Genomic DNA, 24,151 nt, shown 5'->3' with positions numbered 1-24,151 from the left:
ATTTCTGTAGATATTGTTGTATTGTTGTATTTTGAAAAAGTATACTTTATTTGTCTGTGCGGGTATTAATGAGGTACTAATGATGTTTTTTTTATAAAATATATAATTAGTAAATGTGTTTTTTTTTATGACAAATCTATACTTTTATAAAATGTGTTGAGGTTTTTATCCTTCTTAAGTAAAGTTGCCATTTCTGAGAAAGTAATTCATTTGTGACAATGATATATGTGTATTATTATTATTATTATTATTATTATATAATGATATATAGTATTAGAAATGATACTACTTGCAAATTAGATGTATATGACATATACTACAATAGGCATGTATTTAAGTACACTGAAGTACTTAAGTAAGTATATAATTTAGGATACTAAAACTTTATTGTGAAGAGCACAGCACTTACTTGCACAGCAGTGGTATTTCAAGAAACATTTAAGCACACTTTTTAAGTGCTTTTCAGTCGGGAGCTGCAATATACGGAAACTGTATTAAAAAAAAGTGTTGAAGATAACATACCAGTATTCTTAGTATATATTAAATTTAACTAAATATAATTTTAATTACTTGTTTGTACTGGTTTGGTACAAATTAGTGTTTTCAAAATAATATAATTAAAGCACATAACTATTTCAGTACAATTTAAGAATATGTTTTATTTTTTACAACCTTCAAGACCTAAGCCTAATTTTAACCTAAGTGTAGGCTAAAAATAACCTAACCCTTACCCTAACCTTAATCATAGTGGAACGTGAGGCGCTTACATGTTTCTGTAGAAGTTTCCATCCAATAATCCCTATTTAGAAGCTCCTTAACAGAGAAAAGCAGATTGCTGTGGTGCCGCTATTTTCTCAGTTCTTCTTTGACTGTTTTTGGCAAAACAGCACCACCAGTGGACAGGAGCTCCTTGTAAATTGTAAAATATATGTACAAATGTCTTTGTTCATATGTTACAAATGTCTAGGGGTGCACTTTAGTAGTATATGTATGAATTGTATGAGATATTGTTGGTCTGAATGCTGTCAGGCTCTTTCATGGTAAGAACCAAAAGAAGTGGTCTCTCAGCAGGCAAAAAGGAAAAGAACTATAACCAACATTTTAAACAGTATTGTTTCTAATTACATCTCAGATCATTTTGATCAACAAATAGATCATTGTGGCAAAAGACACCTCGTCAACCTTTGCACCGCACAATTACCAGATCATTGGCGGACCTTGACGCTTGGTTATGCGACTGGAACAAATTGAATTAATTTTCTGCTTGCATGTCAGAAATTAGCAGCTATCTGCTTAAACTGAGCCTGTATTTATAAATACCAAACTTGTTGATGTCCCCTGACGCATTACCTCATTATGAACTCTCTGAAATTTGTTGCAGTACCTAATGACTGAGTGCCCATCAGATCATGTTTGCTTCAACTAATTAATTCCCCGGTTGTCTAGGTTTGATTAGGAAGCTTGATTTCAAGCCCTAAAAGGAAATGTCTTTTGTGTCTTTTCGCAGCGGCCCTCTCTGTGTGCACAGAGGTTTTGTGGGAAAAAAGATCAGGAAATATCTACAAGCCATCTGTTGCCCAGATCCCTGAGAAACTGTAAGTCTTAAGATACATCACCTTCACTTTGTGAGCCATGTTGAAGGATATATTGATCTGTAGCAATGAGACAGCATGTGCATGCTTCAGCATCCCCACACTTTATCTTTGGTCAGACGTCGGATTACTCAAAAGCGTAAGAATGCCACTGCATTTCATTCTTCTGCTCTACATGCTCTCTTTTGCCACCACTTCTCACTTCACACGGTGCATTAAAAATGAGTCACTCCTAGCCGAGCACACTGGATCAGGCCTCGGAAATTTATAGTAGCGTACTTTTCCAAGCAGAAGCTCAACTGTTTCATGTTGCTTTGCTGAGGGCCAGACCTCTTCATCCTCAGGTCATGGCACCATATCCTCAGCTATAAAAGCCTGAGAGGGGTCTGAATAGATGAAAAGTAGCATCAGCTCTCTAGGGGACATTGTTTGTTAAGATTAGTGGATAGGCATGTCGAAATGAACACGGTCATCTAGCAGCATGTGCTCTTTGCTCCAACAGACAAAAATAAGGGGAACGCTCCGAGGAATCAGTGTCTGTTGCTGTCGGCCATCTCTGCTTCCCCGATGCATCAAGCCCCTTTTTTGCATCTTTAATCAGCCATAGATTGCCAGCTTAAAAGGACAGATTTGTCACTCGTAGAAACAAACACCAATTCATTTCCTTCCAAATGCTCAGTGGCGGACCATTACATCCCACGGCAAGCTTTTCCCTCCCTCCAAAAACAGCTCCTTATTTGCGTGAGCCTGAGGAGTGCCACCAGCTGCACTTCTTTAGAGGGATTTCAGACTTCCATGCATAATGTCTTTCAGAGCAAAGTGTACCTCAAGTGCCTGTAGCGGACGCCGGAGGAGTTAACACTGTGAAAGGCTCACCAGGTTCCTCGCATCAGGAATGCTTTATTAGAGCAGGGAGTACGGGCAGAATGCTAAAGCTGAATGGCAGAGGCCACCTAGGTTTGCAGAGATGTCTGTCAATACTTCACTGATGAGTGCACTCCTGCAAGAAATCCCATCATTGAAAGATTTAGAGTTAATCAGGTTATTGCCCCCTGATCCAATCTGATCCGAGTATCTTAATGTTGAGTATCAGCCAATGCCGATCCAGTCCAATCTTTGTTTTTGTACAAATAAAATGGACCAGTTTTCATGTTCCACTGTAAAATAGTTTCACACAGCAGACTTTAAACACTTTTATTTACCACCTTATTGTTGCTGGCTGAGAAACAATGTCTGTAGGTGGCCTTGACTGGATTGGAATTAAAATAGCTGACACCCAATCCAAAAAACATGCCTGGATCAGATGTAAACACTCTGGTGCATGCCCAGATACATTAGCCAGCTGCTTCCCACTGTGGTTGCATGCTTACAGTTGTTGGTAAGAGCAAAGGATTGATTCTCTCGCAGAACATGAAGAGGGATTTTGTTCACCAGGACGCCCACACCTTTCCAGTGATGTTCTATGAACAATTTCCCGCAGGTCTCGCTTCGTGCCAAAATGTTCAGAGGTGTTCAGGCAGCACTCCACGAAAGCCGCCAGTCAAAGGCGAACTTCAACCACCCGGGAAGAGCATTTAAGTGATCAAAACCAGTATAGCGTATTCCCTCTGGGATTCTTATACATTCAGCTGGGATTCTCCCTGCAGTCCCTGTTGGTCATGCACTTGCACAAACGTGACCCATTATAATAGGATATCAGGGTCTGCACAAGACCACATTCACAGCTTTCACTGCAGCAGACCTCATCAGCCGCAGGAAACACTCTCATCTTGGGCCTCCAGAGGAGGGACCATCTCCAGAACTCTTTATGCGCCTTTTTCAGGCTGGCTCCATGCACGTCCCAGCACAGAGGTGCGCTAAGCTTTGACATTCAGCTTCGGTTCCCCCGAGGCAGCCAAAGTCTGATGTGCTGACAGATTTGCGGTGACTGTGCCTGGCTCTGATGTTCTGATAAAAAAAATAGAGCGAGAGAGAGAGAGAGAGAGTAAGCAGGGGAGGGGAGAGGCTGAGAAGCTGTTTGGAATATATGCAGAGGAGTTTTCCTTTTTTTTTCTCAAAGTGCATTTGCACAGTAATTTGACTGCTTACGCAATGACTGAATGGGTGTTTATTGATGTGCATTATTCCGTCTCAAGCTTTCTCAGCCTTAAAAGCATTTCACTCGATTCATCTTAATTTACGCTTGTTGTCATAGCAAATAAATAAACAAGGGTAATATATGCAATGAAACCTTTCTCTTTCTTTTTGGTTTCAGGGGTTTGAAGTAGAAGTAGGCATTTATGGTTTAACGCAGGACACAGAATTCAACACAGTAAACTCTAATGCTAAACTGCAGTGCTTGCAAACTCTTCTTACCCTTTGCAATGTATCTGTAGAAGCTGCCTGAAAAGGGTTAAACAGTTACTGTAGATCTCTAGCTGAAATGTGAAATCTCCAAAGAAGGCCAATTGCAGAGGTAGGTGCAGTTGCTGAGAATAGAGGAGAATAAAGGATGCTATAAGTAATGTTTATTGCTAAATCCAAAGCTCCTAAAGCTTTCTGATGCCTTTTTAACCTTAAAATCCTGCAACAACATAACACCATGTTTGGAATTGACATTTTTCCGTGGTCTGCCATTCCAGCCATATTGCATCTTATTTTTAGCAACTGTTGACTTCCTACGCAATCACAGGTTCACACCAAAGTGCAAGGTACTTTTGGGCTTGACTTGAACAGCTGTCTTCACAAACCCTGTCTGAGGATATAATCGGCAGCAAACACGCACACTCTGACACGCCGTAGTCCCTAATGAGACAATCTGTCATTGCTAGGGACTCGCCACCCAGATTAATTACTGTGTTTTCCTTACACATGATAGTGAATCCATTATTTACATCTGGGCTTTTCTTTTGCGCCATTTAATCTTGCCCAGAAAATAGGGATTAGACCAAACACAGTAGAGCAGCACTGATCATGGTGGAGCCTGTGTGTGTGTGTTTGAGTTTGAGGCTTTGAGAATACTCTCCAGTGGCCTCAGAGAGAGAATGGATCTTAAAGGTCAGGGGAAGTCATCAGAGCTTCTGAGGTTCAGAAGTTCTAAGGTGAACATGACTGCCCTGCTACCTGCGAGAAACATTATTATGAGTTGTCAGTATACACTTGTCGGTATACAATTTATTAGTCCATGCCTAAGACAGTATGACACTATATGGACGAAAGTTTTTGGACACATCTCTTAATCATTGAATTGAAGTGGTTCATTCAGTCTTATTGCCTTAGGTGTATAAAATTAAGCACTTAGCAATGCAATTTGCCTTTAGACACATTAGTGAAAGAATGGGTCATTCTGAAGAGCTCAACTGAATTTCAGCATGGTACTGTAATAGGATTCCACCATTGCAACAAGTCAGTTCGTGATATTTCTTACCTCCCAGGTATTCCATGATCAACTGTGAGTGGTATTCTGAAAAGTGGGAGCTTTTAGTAACCATGGCAACTCCGCCATAAAGTAGCAGACTACGTAAAGTTACAGAGCAGGATCGTCCAGTGCTGAGGCACATAGTGCATAAAACTCTCCAAAGCTCTGCTGACTCAATAACTGCAGAGTTCCAAACCTCCTCTGGCATTAACATCAACACAAAAACTGTGCACCAGGAGCTTCCTGGCATGGGTTTACATGACCAAGCAGCTGCATGTAAGCCGTACATCACCAAGCACAATGCCAAGCATAGGATGAAGTGGTGTAAAACACATCGCCACTGGACCCTGGAAATATTTTCTGTGGAGTAACTAATCATGCTTCTTTATCTGACAGTCTGATGGACGAGCCTGGGTTTGGCAAATGCCAGGAGAACACTATCTGCCTGACTGCAATGTGCCAACTGTGAAGTTTGGTGGAGGAGGGATAATGCTGTGGGGTTGGTTTTCATGGGATGGCCTATAGACCATTCAACAGACCAAACCAAACATTTTGGATGCCTCCAACTTTGTGAAAACAGTTTGGGGAAGGCATGGTTGGGTGAGTTAGGTGTGGAAGAACCATGGAAGACAGAGCCCTGACTTTACATAAGCTCTTCTGGATAAATAGGCATACATTCTTACAGAGACACTCTAAAATCTGGTGGAAAGCCTTCCCAGAAGAGGGGGACCAAAACCTCATTAATGCCTATAGATTTAGCTGTCATACAAGCTCCTGTAATTATATTGTAGGTGTCCCAACACCTTTGTCCATATAGTGTATTTTACCTTATCCATACCTTAAGCTGTTTAGCTGTGGCTTTCTCAGTAAAGAGTCATGGCACAGTGCTGCCAAAGTTTTTTTTTTTGGCACATCTAGAATGTCCAGAAAGCCTGGAGTGAAGATGTTCTTACAAAACTGGTCAAAAGTGATTAGTTGGTAATCTAGATTCCAATGGGGTAATCTAGAAACCAATGGGGTAGTTTGCTTGGCTTGATCCCGTAATTCTGAATGGAAAATGTTTCAAACTCTTACCTGTTACAGCTCTCACAAAATTAAATTAAGTACAGTTAATTAAGAATTTTACTACAGTGCAGAGTTTAAATACAAGATTCAGGCCCTGTATTGCAAAACATTTTCATTACGATCCAATATTTGTATTGCTGGGTGGCTGTGGGCAGGCCTACCACTGTCAACAACCATTTCCATAGTAAAGAGAATAACCCACACTCAGCTGATACACCTCTACTTCAAAGCACCAGTAATAAGGCCAACAAGCTGTGGCTAGAAACAATGGTTCCAATGGTAGATCAAAGCATCCTGACATTCCACATTATTTATTTGACCGTTGCAATGGACCACAACAGAAAGCTATCTGCAGAATAAAAGTGATGTACTACACCATTAAGTTCATTTTTTGAAGTCTGTTTGCAGACCATGCTCTGCTTGGTAACTAATACACCAGTTAGTGCAGATAGGTCAAATTCACTCAGGAATTTCCAGATGACAAAGATATCTAAAAAGTCTGCATTCGCAGAGATAGTGTAGCACACTTGAAAGTATACATTTGCTCACTAATTTCTCTTAAGTAACAAGCTATTTACAAGGCAATCACGGTGGTTTCCAACCACAAGTATCCCATGCAGAGCATATTGCTATGTTTTCACTACTCTAACACTTGATTCAGCTCATTATGTAAAGCCCTTTATTAGGTGAGTGTTGAGCCATATTCAATCTGGACTAGTTTTACCCTGGAAGGCTCTGCAATGTAATCTGTGAGGGATTTGACCGCAGCACAAGGTGTCTGTGTAATTTCTCCAAATTATAACAGATAGTCCATGCTAAAGCCTGGATGTTCAAAAAGACATGTCTGTAAGCATGTATATTATGTTAGAGTAGGGTTGTTTTAGAAACAGGAATATTACTAAAAGAGTTCCAGGTTTAACCAATTATAAAAAAAAAATGGTTGAATAAGACTTCATGTCCACATTACCAAAACTTCATTTGCAACATGAAGTCTCAGTTTGTACTTCTTAATAACGCGAGTATTTGTCCATGGAGTTCTGCCACCCAGAGCAAGTAAATGCATGAAACATCCATTTTCATTTCACACATGTTTAATATGTAGCAGAAGATCACTGATGCATATGCAAACAGTGTTTTTTTGTCACTGTGAGGCAACATCTGTCTGGAAAATCATGAAGAGGTGTATCTGGATGGGACTAAAATTATCATACCACTGCTGAGTTCCATGAAAAACATTAGGTACGTCAGACTGTAATTTTCTCAGAGGGGGAGCAAGAAAAACACAGACACCGGTCCAGACGGAAATAAAATCACAGAGGAGCACCTGTGAAAGAGATACTTACCCCAGGACCCCATATGAATTTAATGCTGTCTGAATAGGGCTTAGAATTTTAGCACAGAGTAGAGGAGACAACCTAATGTGGAGTGAAATATAAATGATTTTTTTTCTACAGTTAAAGCAGTAGTATGTAGCATTTTTACCTTAACGTAACAGCTTCAAAATCATTGTGATGCTCCACTGACCTGTAATATGAAGAATAGGTTTTCTATCAGGACTACTCCAGGCTCAGTGCGCAGGCTCAGACAGCGCTTATACGAACTACGTAACGAATCATATTTGTGTAAAATCCTGTAATATTACTCTACTGTCCACATTTTTCTTTCACTTTCAATGCTGGTATCTGTATCTCTTAGTTTGTTCAGAAATGCATGTGTAAAACAAGTGTCTCAAAGCGCAAATTACACTTCTCTACTGTAACTGGAGCCCAGGAACAAGAAATACCAGTTCTCACATAATGCTGCTTTGAACAGTTTGGAGTACAACATGGGTTGTTTCCTAATACCAAGAATAAAAAAAAGAATGCTGTGTACTTGCTATTGCACAATACAATGAGCCCAAATGTTAGTCCAATGCTAACCAGCTTATCTAAGGCTGCAACAGGATGGTCTACAAGCCTCATGTCATAACAGTATAAATAATTGTTGTTTGTATTAAATTAACTAAGATTATAATAAAAAATAAATTAATTTAATATAAAAATATATTAAATTACCCCATTTTTTAAAAGCAGAACCAGGTGCACTATTTATTCATATTCCACCAGCAACTTAGCGGCACTGTTTATTTAAAATACCAGAACCAGCGTCTTCTGCCAATGCATCAGCACTAAATTCTTAATGAATGCTTTGTATTTCCATTTGTTCTCGCCAGCAAGTTACCAACACCTTTTTTTCTGAATTTAGGTTTTCAGGGCAGAGATAGAACATATCCAGAACTTTACCCATTCATTAATCATTTGTTATTGACAATGCAACTTGGGCACTGGAAGATGATATCAGGCAAGAACACAAGGACAGAATAACACAAAAAACGTATATTGTTTCTGACCATATTTCCATACATTCCATCATCATCCATGACTTTTCACAGCTATCTGGTTCTTAGAGTTTGCCCTAAAGACTGTGGTACCTTATAATGCAACTGTTTTTTTAATTGAGGGCTGTAAGTAAGTACTGGTGTGAAGCATATACACATCTCAGTGATATCTATCCAGGCCACAGTACAACCTTCACATGGCAGAGTTAGTTTCAACACAGTATTCCAACTATGACTCCCAAAGTAAACAAGAAGACCCTACACCCCCCCCCCCCCCATATGAAATTAAAACGGTTTTGTATTCACAGGTTTCTTACATACATACTGTAGATGTACTTAGGTGTCATTGTTATTTTGAGCTTTAGCAACTTCCCACATCACTACTTTCTGTCTCCCTGTTAAAATAAAGAAGGAAGAAAAATACACCACAGAAAACCACAAATGATGGCTGATCTTGTTTACAGCAACTTTGTGTGCTTGTACTTGAATATTGTTTACAAGCTTTCATGTAGAGTTTTGCTAAAGAAATCACCAAAGATCCCTTTTTCCGTTGTTGGTATGTTTAAAAATGAGAAGCCATGAACAAGTAGGGTTGTGTGTAGGAAGTAAACAGACCTGAGGGCATATGCAATATGCAGTCCAACACTACCTCAACCTGTCTATTTCAGAATTATTGTGGGAACTACATGATATAGTATTCTGAAAATAAGAAATGTACTGTCTGTGGAAAAGCATTCACCTTTTACGAATTTCTTACATTTTTCATTATTACTAAATTTAACAGAAGAAACAGACATAAACACAGCATTCCATAATAAAAAAAAACATTGTGCCAGCAGTGGTGGTGATAGTCTGATGGTGTGGGGATATTTTGCTGCTTCGTGGATTAGGTAATTATGTTCATGTATACACCACAATGGCAATTGACATCCGATTAAGGCCATCATTCCAAATACAATTTCTATCTGATTGAACAAGGTGAGTAATCTTTTTAAATAATCTGTTAAATTGAAATATAATCATATATAAACACCTGTATCCGATTACATTCCCATTCGGAGAGGTGAAGCACGTTCTGCGCATGATAACACCGTACCTGACGCAAGAGCCTATCTTGTACAAGGCAACATCAACACGCTGTATTACTGGAATAGGGGTTCTTGCAGCATGTTCTGCAGGGACAAGATGATCTTTCATCTAGTCATATTAAATCATAAATGTGTGGCATGTCATATGGAAATTTTGCTTCCACTTAAAATCTATGAATTCCTTCAGTCCCACTCTCTCCTACCAGTTTTTACTGCACCCTTTCATCCAGAGGTTTCTTGTCATGCGGCATGTGGTGGGACTGGCATCCAGCTCATATGTGGCTCAAAATGTTGCAGGACATGACCTGTAAATATAAAATAAGTAAATGTGAAGTATGTATTCCTGAATCTGCCATTGCTTTGAAGTCATTGCTTAAAACACTAGCTAAAAAAAATAGGTAACGTACTGCTGCTCCTTTAACTCTGACTGGAGTCACGTGATGCTCATGGTCATGGTAACATGTACTCTAAGTGGTACTCTACACGTAAAGAGATTTTCTGAGATTTTCATTAGACTGTCGAGTACAGTATACATATTAACACCCCAGTCTTAATCTATAATCTGAATACATTTAATTGAATAGTCAGAAATCTTTTCATGTAACCATAGTCTTTAACTGAACTATGAATTCTGCTCTGTACTAAAAGATCCTGCAGGAGAATCAGTTTGTTATCTGATGCTCAAGCGCATATGGATTATGTAACAAGACAATTGCCAAAGCAAAAGAACATGTTTAAAGTCACCTCTGAAACAAAATTAAGGTTTTGGCCTGGCATATTCCTGACTTTATTTAAATGCTGAGGCAGGGTCTTAAATGGGCAATTCATGCTTGTCCCTAATGTGGTTTAATTATGGTAATCCTGACAGAAAGATGAGTCAGTAATGTGAAAGACTAATCTATATGTAAAGGGAGCATTTGTTTGCATTTGCTGTGGCTAAGTTTAAGAGGGCAATTAAAAAATATCAGAGACCCAAAACTAATGAGAGCCACATTCTATCTACCTAAGTGTAATGAAAGCATGTCTATTTAAAATGAGTGCAAATGTTCAGCAAACTAATTTGTTCCTAGGTTAGGCATACCTCTCGGCGAAAGTAAATTGCACATGTTTCCTTTTTCCTTTCCAGTTTAGCTTCTGGCTTGCTCACAAACGGCTTGGGACCTAAAAATTTTTAAAGCTGCTTTGTGGTAAAATACGCACAGTGGAAAAAAATATATTAAATTCAAATGACATTCAAGTTTAGCTGACGGCAAGTAATAGTATGGCATAAACACATGGCCACTTATGCAGTATAGGTGCTTAACAACAGCATAGAATTCATGGGCATACAGATGCACTTGGCATCACAGAGTACTGGACACACTCCAGTATTTGTCTTTCAGACCAGCAGTGGATTAGCCATGGGGGTAATGTGATCTTGTGATTCATTTTTGTATTTTTGCTAAACAAACAAAACAAATTCATACAAATATGGTTACGGCTTTTACATCATTTACACCAGATGTTCGGAAAAATTAATTATTCAACACATAAAGATGCACAAAACTAGTCATGCTTCATAGCATATTCTGCTGCCGAGCATTATATACAATATATGCAGCAGTTTCTCTGCTATATTCATGCAACATACTTTTTATAAGATTTATAAGGTTTATCCAATAATTACCTATAATTACAATCCTATAATTGCTTATTTCAGTATGTTGTTTTTATTTATGCTCATTTACAGTTGGACTAAAATAAATTACTAGGAATAGAGGTAATATAGTAACATTCATTACAGTTAAGAGAATTCATGCTTTCTTACATAAAGCTACAATAAGATTTGATATTAAGACAGCCGACATTGTAAACGAATGAAATCTTTTATTTAAAAGTACGTCTGTGCCTGACAGTTTTGCTATCATCACACACAGTCATATTCTCCTGTACTCTTTATTTTAATGGACAGACCTTCTGTCTGGTGGACAGAACATAAAAGCTACATGCAGTATATGTGGTGCTTAGAAGAAATAGACAAAACAAGCTTTTGGCAAGGGTGGTAAAAGTCCCATGCTTAAGTAAAAGTATAATTTCTCCAGTATAAAAGTACTTTGGTAAAAGTTGTAGGATGGTTTACATTTAAGTGAAAGTATAAAAGTACACACTCCTAAATGTACTTAAAGGGAAAAAATGGTTCTTTTTTTCAATTTTTAAAAATGTAATTTTTCCCTCAACCACTAAATAGCAATTTATGCTAGAACTGCAAAATCATCTGTATCATGCAAATGACATTTTAATCTCTTTTTTTTAACTAATGTAAATATAACTATAGCATTACTGTTATGTAATATTTGTTATGTAAAATATGTAATATTACTACATTTGGCAGTTTCGTATTCATCGCATTGATGGTAAGTGAAAAGACAAGCATATTTACCCTTTGTGACGGACATAGATGGAATTTGGCTTCGACTTTTATCGCATCCGTGCAGTGAACACACACATACACACCAGTTAAACACAGTGGACAGTGGGCACACATGCCCGGAGCAGTGGGCAACCTTCGCCGCAGCACACGGGGAGCCGAGAGGGTGAAGGGCCTTGCTGAAGGGTCCAACAGTGGCAGCTTGCCAAGCCTGGGTATCAAACCCAGAGTTCTAAACGCTGAGCCACCACTGCAGTCTTTTCACTTAGTTTATTATTATTATTGTTATTATTATTATTATTATTATTATAGTTTTTGTGTCTCTTTTGACATCTCAGTTAAGTAATTTTTAAACTAGCAAAATATTAAATGATGCCACCCATCTAAAATACCCTCCTCTCCTGTTTAACCTTCTAAGCTCAGAGCAACTGTTTCTGTTACTAACTGGTTTTAAGAGACTGATGGTAAAGATACAGTTTATCCAGAAAATGTAAATGGTAAATGTTTACCTCTGTCAAAGCCAGAAATCTGCTTCTTAGACCACTGAAAACCAGAGCCTTTATCACATCACTAACTGACAACACTAAGTATCACAATGGAAAAAATGATAAATATCTGATAGAGCAGCCTCGACTACACACCTCTGAAATGGTTTCAGTATGTACTTACAGAACTTACTCAAATGAGTTAAAGGTTATCTGTCTGCATGGTTCATCATATAAAATAGTCAAAGCAAAAGTAAAACTGACTGAATTAAAAAGTCGAATAACAATTTTAAAGTAACGTGCTTGTTTTGTGAAAATCCCAATTTTCCTGTTGAAATGTAGTAAGTAGAAGTAAAAATCTGCAAGTGACAAAAATACTCAAGTAAAATAGACTTCAAAAATTTACTGTAACACAGTACTAATACCTTCATTACTTGCCACTTTTGTATTTTGGCTAGAATGTGGTTATCTATGAAATTATCAGATAATTTAGTTCAAATGATCAGATAATCTAGGTCAAATTATCAGATAATCTAGGTCAAATTATCAGATAATTTAGATCAAGTGATCAGATAATCTATCTCAAATGATCAGATCATCTAGCTAAAATTATCAGCTATCTGAAGTTGATCATTTATCTATCTGATCTATCTGAAGTTATAGATCTTTCTTAAAACTTTAGCTTCAAGCTAACATATTTGGTATACAAGCTACAGACTTGTGAAGTTGAACACCTACTGCACCTAGTGCTTCAGTTCTGTCCTTCAGACATATAATATAATGAAAGGTCTCACACTGCAGAGACCCTCGACTCCACTCGGACTCGCACCCCAGAGGCTCGAGATTCAACTGAAATTGCACCCCACAGACTAGAGACTCGACTTGGACTCACTTGAAATGACCTTGCATGGTGATTTACACATTGTCTGCAAGTCTGCTTATTAGATATTGATGCTTCAAAGCATCAAATGATTTAGCATTAGGTTTATGTTGGTTTATACTGGTGCAGGCTGACCAGCATATCCATGTTCAGAACACAACAAATGCTAGGTTTTGCTGGTGTAGTGATGGTATGGAGCCGTTTGACCATCAACACATGCTGCTTCATGCTGGTGACCAGCTATCTTATTCATGCTGTTTTTTCTTTAGCAGGATGGGTCTGAAGAATCACTATTCTGCATTGTTGCTGTGTTTTCCCTGCTGTAGCCCACCCAGGTTCCTTTAGGAAGGGCTTGTGTAGTTCATTTGTTGTATAAGGTGATTTGGGAGCAAGTGAAACTGTAAAAAGTCACAAAGCATTGATGCTCCAGGACCAGGACTTAGAACCATGCTGTAAACTGAAGCCAATACCAGTGACTAACAAACAGAGAAGTTGATGTGGCTCGAGGGTTTAATGTCACATAGCTTACCCGAGACTGACGTAGCGAGAACTGTACCGGACAATCTGCGGGCAGACACTGGAGCTTGGAGCGAGACACAGTTTGACAGCAAGAGATTCTTTAGGGTCTCTGCTCTGTTGATCCATGCAGCCAAACAGTTTATCCAGAGGGTTTCCGGTAAGCCCGCTGAATGAGATATGCGATCTTTCGTCCTCATTCCTGGTAAAGTTTTCAGAAATGTTTTTCACTTCTACACTACAGAAGGTCTGTTCACAAAGCCAGCTTGAGGCATGGATCAAGAAAATAAGGTCTTTTTTAGAGCTTTTCTTTTATCAATAACAAAGGACATGTTTCTTCAGTGCTTGCCTTAAGATCTTCACAAGTTTATCCCCAGAGTTGGACAGAATACTGAAAAAAGAAAAAAGAATGATCACCGGAAACTGAATACACTAAACTAAACAGATTCAATAATATATTATGTCATGATACATGAAAAGTAAGATTTTGTTGCTGTCATGCAAAAAAGTAATATCTCATGGCAACTTAACTTAATTGGTCCATTCATCATGAATGGCAAGAACAACTTCCAGACTTTCAGTATTGTGTATGACCTCCCTACAACGCCTGGGCATTGAGGTGGTGGATGGTCTCCTGAGGGATCTCCTCCCAGACCTGGACTAAAGCATCCGCCAACTCCCGGACGCAACGTGAAATTTCTTTACGCACCCGTTTTCGGGAATTTTTTCCCCGCACCTGTTTTCGGGCACTTCCGTTTTTAGAATTTTTTTCGCACCCATGTAGGAAAAAAAAGCACAAAAACAGGTGCAGAAAAACCTGTCTGTGATGTCACAGTAGTGTCACTGTGATGTCACAGTAGTCAAACTGTGAATTCACAGTAGTGTCATAGTGATGTCAAAGTAGTGTAATTGTGATGTCACAGTAATGTAACTTTGATGTCACAGTGATGTCACAATAGTGTATCAATGGTTTAACAGCAGTATAACAGTGATGTCACAGTAGTGCAATTGTGATGCCACAGTAGTGTAACTGTAATGTCACAGTAGTGTCACAGTAGAGTCACAGTGATGTCACAGTAGTGTATCAGTGATGTCACAGTAGTGTCATAGTGATGTCACAGCAGTGTAACTGTGATGTCACAGCAGTATAACTGTGATGTCACAGTAGTGCAATTGTGATGTCACAGTAGTGTAACTATGATGTCACAGTAGTGTCACAGTGATGTCACAGTAGTTTGATTGTGTTGTCACAGTAGTGTAACTGTGATGTCACAGTTGGGTAACTGTGAGGTCACAGAAGTGTATCAGTGCTGTCAAAGTAGTGTAACTGTGATGCCACAGTAGTGTCTCAGTGATGTCACAGTGATGTCACAGTAGTGTATCAATGGTGTAACAACAGTTTAACCGTGATGTCACAGTAGTGCAATTGTGATGTCACAGTAGTGTAACTGTGATGTCACTGCAGTGTCACAGTTATGTCACAGTTATGTCACAGTAGTGTCACAGTGATGTCACAGTAGTGTATCAGTGATGTCACAGTAGTGTATCAGTGCTGTCACAGTAGTGTAACTGTGATGTCACAGTAGTGTCATAGTGATGTCACAGTAGTGAAACTGAATTCACAGTAGTTTTAAAGTGATGGCAAAGTAGTGTAATTGTGATGTCACAGTAATGTAACTTTGATGTCACAGTGATGTCACAATAGTGTATCAATGGTATAACAGCAGTATAACAGTGATGTCACAGTAGTGCATTTGTGATGTCACAGTAGTGTAACTGTGATGTCACAGTTGGATAACTGTGATGTCACAGTAGTGTAACTGTGATGTCACAGTAGTGTAACTGTGATGCCACAGTAGTGTCTCAGTGATGTCACAGTGATGTCACAATAGTGTATCAATGGTATAACAGCAGTATAACAGTGATGTCACAGTAGTGCATTTGTGATGTCACAGTAGTGTAACTGTGATGTCACAGTTGGATAACTGTGATGTCACAGTAGTGTAACTGTGATGTCACAGTAGTGTAACTGTGATGCCACAGTAGTGTCTCAGTGATGTCACAGTGATGTCACAGTAGTGTATCAATGGTGTAACAACAGTTTAACCGTGATGTCACAGTAGTGCAATTGTGATGTCACAGTAGTGTAACTATGATGTCACAGTAGTGCCACAGTGATGTCACAGTAGTGTAACTATAATGTCACAATAGTGTCACTGTATTGTCACAATAGTGTAACTATGATGTCACAGTACTGTAACTGTGACGTCACAGTAGTGTCATAGTGATGTCACAGTAGTGAAACTGTGAATTCACAGTAGTGTCAAAGTGATGGCAAAGTAGTATAATTGTGATGTCACAGTAATGTAATTGTGATGTCACAGTGATGTCACAATAGTGTATCAATGGTTTAACAGCAGTATAACAGTGATGTCACAGTAGTGCAATTGTGATGTCACAGTAGTGTAACTGTGATGTCACAGTTGGGTAACTGTGATGTCACAGTAGTGTAACTGTGCTGTCACAGTAGTGTCTCAGTGATGTCACAGTGATGTCACAGTAGTGTATCAATGGTGTAACAGCAGTTTAACCATGATGTCACAGTAGTGCAATTGTGATGTCACAGTAGTGTAACTATGATGTCACAGTAGTGTCATAGAGATGTCACAGTAGTGTAATTGTGTTGTCACAGTAGTGTAACTATGATGTCACAGTAGTGCAACTATGATGTCATAATAGTGTCACAGTGATGTCACAGTAGTGTAAATATGATGTCACAATAGTGTCACTGTGAAGTCACAGTAGTGTCATAGTGATGTCACAGTAGTGTCATAGTGATGTCACAGTAGTGTGATTGTGATGTCACAATAGTGTATCAAGGGTGTAGCAGCAGTATAACAGTGATGTCACAGTTGTGCAATTGTGATGTCACAGTAGTGTCACAGTGATGTCACAATAGTGTATTAATGGTGTAACAGCAGTACAATGGTGATGTAACCGCAGTACAACAGTGATGTCACAGTAGTGCAATTGTGTTGTCACAGTAGTGTCACAGTGGTGTCACAATAGTGTATCAATGGTGTAACAGCAGTACAACAGTGATGTAACTGCAGTATAACAGTGATGTCACAGTAGTGCAATTGTGTTGTCACAGTAGTGTAACTATAATGTCACAATAGTGTCACTGTGTTGTCACAGTAGTGTATCAGTCATGTCACAGTAGTGTATCAATGGTGTAACAGCAGTATAACAGTGATGTCACAGTAGTGTAATTGTGATATCAGTTGGGTAACTGTGATGTCACAGTAGTGTATCAGTGCTGTCACAATAGTGTCACTGTGTTGTCACAGTAGTGTAACTATGATGTCACAGTACTGTAACTGTGACGTCACAGTTGTGTAAGTGTGACGTCACAGTAGTGTAAGTGTGGTGTCACAGTAGTGTAAGTGTGACGTCACAGTAGTGTAAATGTGTTGGGTATCAGTTGGGTAACTGTTATGTCACAGTAGTGTATCAGTGCTGTCACAATAGTGTCACTGTGTTGTCACAGTAGTGTAACTATGATGTCACAGTACTGTAACTGTGACGTCACAGTTGTGTAAGTGTGACGTCACAGTAGTGTAAATGTGATGTCACAGTAGTGTCATAGTGATGTCACAGTAGTGAAACTGTGAATTCACAGTAGTATCAAAGTGATGTCAAAGTAGTGTAATTGTGATGTCACAGTGATGTCACAATAGTGTATCAATGGTTTAACAGCAGTATAACAGTGTTGTCACAGTAGTGCAATTGTGATGTCACAGTAGTGTATCAGTGCTGTCACAGTAGTGTCTCAGTGATGTCACAGTGATGTCACAGTAGTGTATCAATGGTGTAACAGCAGTTTAACTATGATGTCACAGTAGTGCAATTGTGATGTCACAGTAGTGTATCAATGGTGTAACAGCAGTATAACAGTGATGTCACAGTAGTGTAATTGTGATATCAGTTGGGTAACTGTGATGTCACAGTAGTGTATCAGTGCTGTCACAATAGTGTCACTGTGTTGTCACAGTAGTGTAACTGTGATGTCACTGTAGTGTCATAGTAGTGTCACAGTGATGTCACAGTAGTGTCACAGTGATGTCACAGTAGTGTATCAGTGATGTCACAGTATTGTATCAATGGTGTAACAGCAGTATAACAGTGATGTCACAGAAGTGTAATTGTGATGTCACAGTAGTGTAACTGTGAGTCACAGTAGTGTTTCAGTGATGTCACAGAAGTGTAATTGTGATGTCACAGTTATGTCACAGTAGTATCAGTGATGTCACAGTAGTGTAACTGTGATGTCACAGTAGTGTCACAGTGATGTGACAGATGTGCCATTGTGATGTCAGTAGTGTTACAGTGATGTCACAGTAGTGTAACTGTGATGTCACAGTAGTGTAACTGTGATGTCACAGTAGTGTATCAATGCTGTAACAGCCATATCAATATCAAATATCATAACAAATGTATATCTGCTATGGCAGACGGTCGTGGAAAGATCCAAGCCATTTTGGAAGCCAACCCGGGAAGCCTTGTAGCTGGGATGTAAAAACATTTTAAGCCAACTGGAAAACTAAACAAGCTAATTTGCGTGTGATCCAATACAGACATACATAACACATTAAAAAAATACCTTAACGTAAATGTTCATTACTTATTTTTTTCTTTCCACTAACATCATTCTTAGTAATGAGATGCCATTTAAAGCAACCATTAACCCACTTCAAATCAATACCAAATACAGACAACATGCTTATTCCAATCACCCTAGTATGTCCCTGTGAAATGGACCGCACATGGTATTCAGCCATTTTAGGGGTGGTTCCAAATCACTAACCACAAACTTTGTAGTGAACAATGACTTTGCAGGAATATTTATCCAGCAGTCATTGCATATCTGCTGAAGAGTAGTTGTTGCTTTTTGTTTGATGCTAATGTTGCAGCACATTTATATTAAACCTATTTGATTGACTGCAGTTCCCTGAGTTGTGCTCAGTGTGTAGGAAATATAGATACGGCTTTGGCACCCTATAGAAATGTAATGCAGCTGATATTTTGTTTCCTAATTGCATTGTATTACAGCCATTTTACATATGCACCACTACATATACACTGTATTGTACCGTTGCTAAAGTAGATTAAATACATATATCTATAAACAATTGGCCATATATTGATGATAAAATCCTGTTCGAAAAATATATGCTATACCTGATGTCTGTTCAAAGCATGAACAATCGCAAAGTTCATCAAATGTATTCGTTCTTATGTTAGGTATACCTGTAGGCAAAGGTAAGTCACACATGTTTTGGTTTGTTCTTCCCCGTTTAGCCTCTGGCTTGCTCACAAATGGCTGCCTAAACATTCTAAACATCCTGAACATCCAAGACATCCGCAAGGTTGCTTTATGGCAGTGTACTGTACGTTGTGAAAAAACAAACAAACAATGGAAGGCATTGAATAGATGCTTATAACATGACCTATAAATTGGACTCCTGGCCTGATGCTGTACACTTATGCTGTCCATAAAGCTGCTGTTTTGCATCCCATTGTTTTTATGGTATCAGTTAAGTCACAGTAGTGTCACAGTGATGTCACAGTAGTGTATCAGTGATGTCACAGTAGTGTATCAGTGATGTCACAGTAGTGTAATTGTGATATCAGTTGGGTAACTGTGATGTCACAGTAGTGTAACTATGATGTCACAATAGTGTCACTGTGGTGTCACAGTAGTGTAACTGTGATGTCACTGTAGTGTCATAGTAGTGTCACAGTGATGTCACAGCAGTTTATTTACATTTTACACCCTATAGAAATGTAATGCAGCTGATATTTTGTTTCCTAATTGCATTGTATTACAGCCATTTTACATATGCACCACTACATATACACTGTATTGTACCGTTGCTAAAGTAGATTAAATACATATATCTATAAACAATTGGCCATATATTGATGATAAAATCCTGTTCGAAAAATATATGCTATACCTGATGTCTGTTCAAAGCATGAACAATCGCAAAGTTCATCAAATGTATTCGTTCTTATGTTAGGTATACCTGTAGGCAAAGGTAAGTCACACATGTTTTGGTTTGTTCTTCCCCGTTTAGCCTCTGGCTTGCTCACAAATGGCTGCCTAAACATTCTAAACATCCTGAACATCCAAGACATCCGCAAGGTTGCTTTATGGCAGTGTACTGTACGTTGTGAAAAAACAAACAAACAATGGAAGGCATTGAATAGATGCTTATAACATGACCTATAAATTGGACTCCTGGCCTGATGCTGTACACTTATGCTGTATGGGTACCCTACAGCTGCAGAGGATTCCTAGGCATACAGATGCATTTGGCATCACAGAGTACTGTATCGCTTCCAGTATTTGCCTTCCAGACCAGCAGTGGATTAGCCATGGGCTAATGTGATCTCATGATTTCATTTTTATGTCTTTTGCAAACGCAAATATATCATACAAATATGGGTAAGGTGGGTATGCCTCATTTACACCAGATGTTCAAAAATGAATTAAGTGAATGAAGTTAAAAAGAAACAAATGTGCTTAGCCATTCATGCATCATAGCATAAGCTACTACCGACTCCAGACAACCAACTGCAGAATACTTTACGCCCTGCTATATTTATTCAGCATCATTTATCAGTATAATCTTATTCCTCATTGTTGTCATTTTATTATTTATTATTATTTTACCAACTGCCTTACAATGCAGAGCTTGTTATGCAGAGCATATCCACGACATGTACGCTAGACCATTCAGGACCCAGTTTCCCAAAAGCCTCTTAGTATCTTGTAGAAACTGGTAGAAAGAGAGAGTACTCCGTTTGATTCAACCCTTCAAGAATCATATTTGCGTTAAGATGCTTTTGGTAAACCAAGTTCGATCGACCCTTAAAATAGCTCAGGAATACTGAGATACAATAGGATGCAAAAGTTTGGGCCCCCTCTTCAAATTACATGCACACTCTTAAAAACAGAAGTGCTTCAAATAGCTCTTTGCACAATGTCATGGATTAATGTAACAATTTCATTAATATTTCATTAATACAATCAATATTAATGCTTCCCTAAACATTCAGATGTATTCTGAATAGAATTGGAAATGCACTTGATTGCTACTACACAGGTTGATACCGCAGGATGCTTCCCGCTGGTCCAGTGGATCAAACCGGTGACCTTCTGGTCCCAAGTTAACTTTAACATGTAGGCCACTAATACTATACTAATACTATACTAAATACTAAATCTGTTCATTTATTTTTTCAGTGCAGGCAACCCGCTGAAACGTGCCCCTCTACAAAACAATCAATGTTAAGTATAGGGAGACACAGACCACATGGCTTTTAGTGCACGCACAACATGGAACCAAAACTAACTAGATCAAATGTATACAATGTAAAAAAAAGTATTAGCCCAGACCTTGATGTCAAAACCCTAATAATCAGTCAAATTGTGATGCACTACACATAACTAAGAGCTCAGACTCAATTATACAGTTTCTAAACCAGCAGTATATGTACATTTTAGAATATCACATCTTCTCCAAAAGCATTCAACCTGAAAATCAAGTCTAGCACAACCCCACAAGCCAAAAATGAATACAGAAAATAAAAGTACCTGCTATATAAAATAATTAATATATTATACACACTATTTCTGCTGAGGCACAAAAATGGTAGGGTCAGATTTTGGTGCCAATAGCATGAATCCATGGACCGTACGTACCTTGTGCCAACCATCCAGACTTGTGGAGGTAGTGTATTGGTGCGGGGAATGTTTTCTTGCTGCACTTTGAATCTGTTAATACCAATCAATTATTACTTGAATAAAGCAGCCTTTATAGATATTGTTGCTGACCATGGTCATCCCTTCATGGCCCCAGTTTACCCATCTTCTAATGGGTACTCCCAGCATGATAATGCCGAATGTTATCTCAAACTGGTTTCATAAACACGACAATAAGTTCAATGTTCCTCAGTGGTCTTCGTAGTCAAAGTGGTGTTTCGGGCACACCTTTTGGTTACACATTAACAATCCATGCAAAAACAGTTTAACTACTGATGATGTGTTCACTGTTACAAAGCAATTACAGATGTTGATACATCTACCAAGATAAACTAGTGTTAATACAGGAGTCAAACTAAATTTGATATACATTGTCTTTACACAAACTGTACTACTGCAATCCATCTGTAACTGGAGAAACAGTATGTTTTGGAATGGATTGTTAAGATGTAATTACACCGTTTTTACAGACACTTAATATAAAGGGGGATCCATTTTCTTTCTTATTTTTGAAGTAAATGAATGGGATGCAGTGTGTAAACATTGCTTACTTTTCAAAACAAGCCATTTACTCCCCAGTCTGTCCAGTCCATAAAGCTGCTGTTTTGCATCCCATTGTTTTTGTGGTATCACAGAAACCAAAGCATTTACATATATATTCACCTGATTGGCTGCAGCAGCTTGGCTCTGCCAGTGCAATTTTGTGTCCAACCAGGGCGGCTTTTTGAATGAGCCACAGTACAGTACAGTCGATCAAAACAGAATCTATTTGCATAAATCAGTTGTAAAGGCATCATGACAAAAACAGCCTGTTTAATTATAAGTGCAGGGATGCATGAAAGTGTTTTTATTTGAGGTCCTGTAATTTTAAGCAGCTTGTTGTCTAAACAAGGCAAAAAACTCATTTTACAGAAGAAGGCAAAAGTGTTTGTAACTTTTAATGTAGCTTAATGTAAAGAGTGTACATTCCTAGTCACTTTGAGCATTTCTATTAGTTCATTCATCAAGAAATGTTCACACAATGCAAAAGAAATCTGCTCAAATGACGCAGAAAAACCATTGAAAAAAAGAGATGTATAGAAACTATAAACATGATGTTTTGTTGAATTACCTAAATATTTGTACTACTTTTTGGGATGATTTATGGCACCTCACAATGTATCATAACACAATATAACAGTTAGGACACCCCATGAAACGTTGTGTGTGGTTGTTTAACATTAAACAACCACATTGACCATTTGTGACAAACACAGATGGAATGTGGCTTTCGCTTTTATCCCATCCATGAAGGGAACACACACATACACACCAGTAAAACACACACAGTGAACAGTGAGCACACATGCCCGGAGCGGTGGGCAGCCACTGCTGTGGCGCCCCGGGGAGCAGTGAGGGTGAAGGGCCTTGTTCAAGGGCCCAACAGAGGCAGCTTGCCGAGCCCAGGTATCAAACCCATAACCCTGTCATCAATAGCCTGAAGCTCTAACAGCTGAGCCACCACTGCCCCTATTTTTAATATATTTAATGTGACTATGTGTCCAAAAACTGAAGCTGAAGTGGATGTAGACCATGCAACATGACAATGATCTTAAACACTCCAGTAAATCTATTAAAAAATGTGTCAAAAAAGACATGGAGAGAGAAAGAATGGCCAAGTCAGAGCCCAGAGCTGTGGGGTGATTTTGGGGTGATCTTCTAAAACATCACATAGCTGAAAGAATTCTGCATGGAGGAATGAGAAAAGCTTTCTCCTGATTGATGTAAGAGACCAGCAGGTGGTAAAAAGAAATGTTAAAGTTGTTAGAGATTATTTCAGCCAAAGAGGAAAATACCAACTATTAGGGCATTATTTGTCAAATTCATATCCTCAGTATTATTTCATTACCTTCATTTCCCAATATTGTTAAAAAAACCTTTTCATGTGTGTCAACTATTTCACATGACATATATTATATTATATTATATTATATTATATTATATTATATTATATTGTATATTTTCTCATAGTGCTGCAAGAATAAAAAAAAGCTAATTTTATCCAGCGTTTATGCTCCTAGTAATTGAAGGTGTCAACAGTTCTAGAGGGTGAGAGAGAGAGTGCATGAGAGAGAGAGAAAGAAAGAGAGAGAGAGATTCAGTGATGCATGAAATAAGCTTTCCTCTAGAACGGTGATGGGGGTTGTGGGTGATGATGGCTGATGTCTCATGCTATTTCTTAATTAAGGATATACACCTCTCCATTCTGACTCACACACACATTTATGCATACACTTCTTCCACTCTTTAGGCCAGTCTGCCACCACAACTAATTTGCACAGATCCAAATTTTCCATTAAAAAAATCTCAGAAAGTGAAAACAGGGGATATGGCAACCCACTCCAGTTTAATTGATTTAAATAAGCGCTCACAAGCGTCTTGGTCCTTAATGAGTAAGGATTTTTGCAAATGGCGCTGCTGCCACAGTGTCAATGAAAAGCACAGAGTTGCCCCTGGCTGTTAAAGTAAGGTAT

General features: G+C 38.6%; 1 protein-coding gene across 6 annotated transcripts in view; it reads left to right on the top strand.

Annotated features, from left to right (window-relative positions):
* frmpd3 (FERM and PDZ domain containing 3) overlaps positions 1 to 24,151 on the top strand; it is a 155,234-nt gene that overhangs the window by 59,558 nt on the left and 71,525 nt on the right. For 4 of the 6 annotated variants that reach the window (XM_072663367.1, XM_072663369.1, XM_072663368.1 and 1 more), the window contains exon 2: positions 1,508 to 1,595. The exons of the other annotated variants lie outside the window; for them this stretch is intronic. The gene's annotated coding sequence lies outside the window, so the exon portion shown is untranslated. The remainder of the gene's footprint in view (positions 1 to 1,507; positions 1,596 to 24,151) is intronic. 6 annotated transcript variants of the gene reach the window in all.

This window comes from Salminus brasiliensis, chromosome 19 (genome assembly GCF_030463535.1).
Source record: "Salminus brasiliensis chromosome 19, fSalBra1.hap2, whole genome shotgun sequence".
NCBI lineage: Eukaryota > Metazoa > Chordata > Actinopteri > Characiformes > Bryconidae > Salminus > Salminus brasiliensis.
This window is presented reverse-complemented; position numbering and strand designations above follow the sequence as displayed.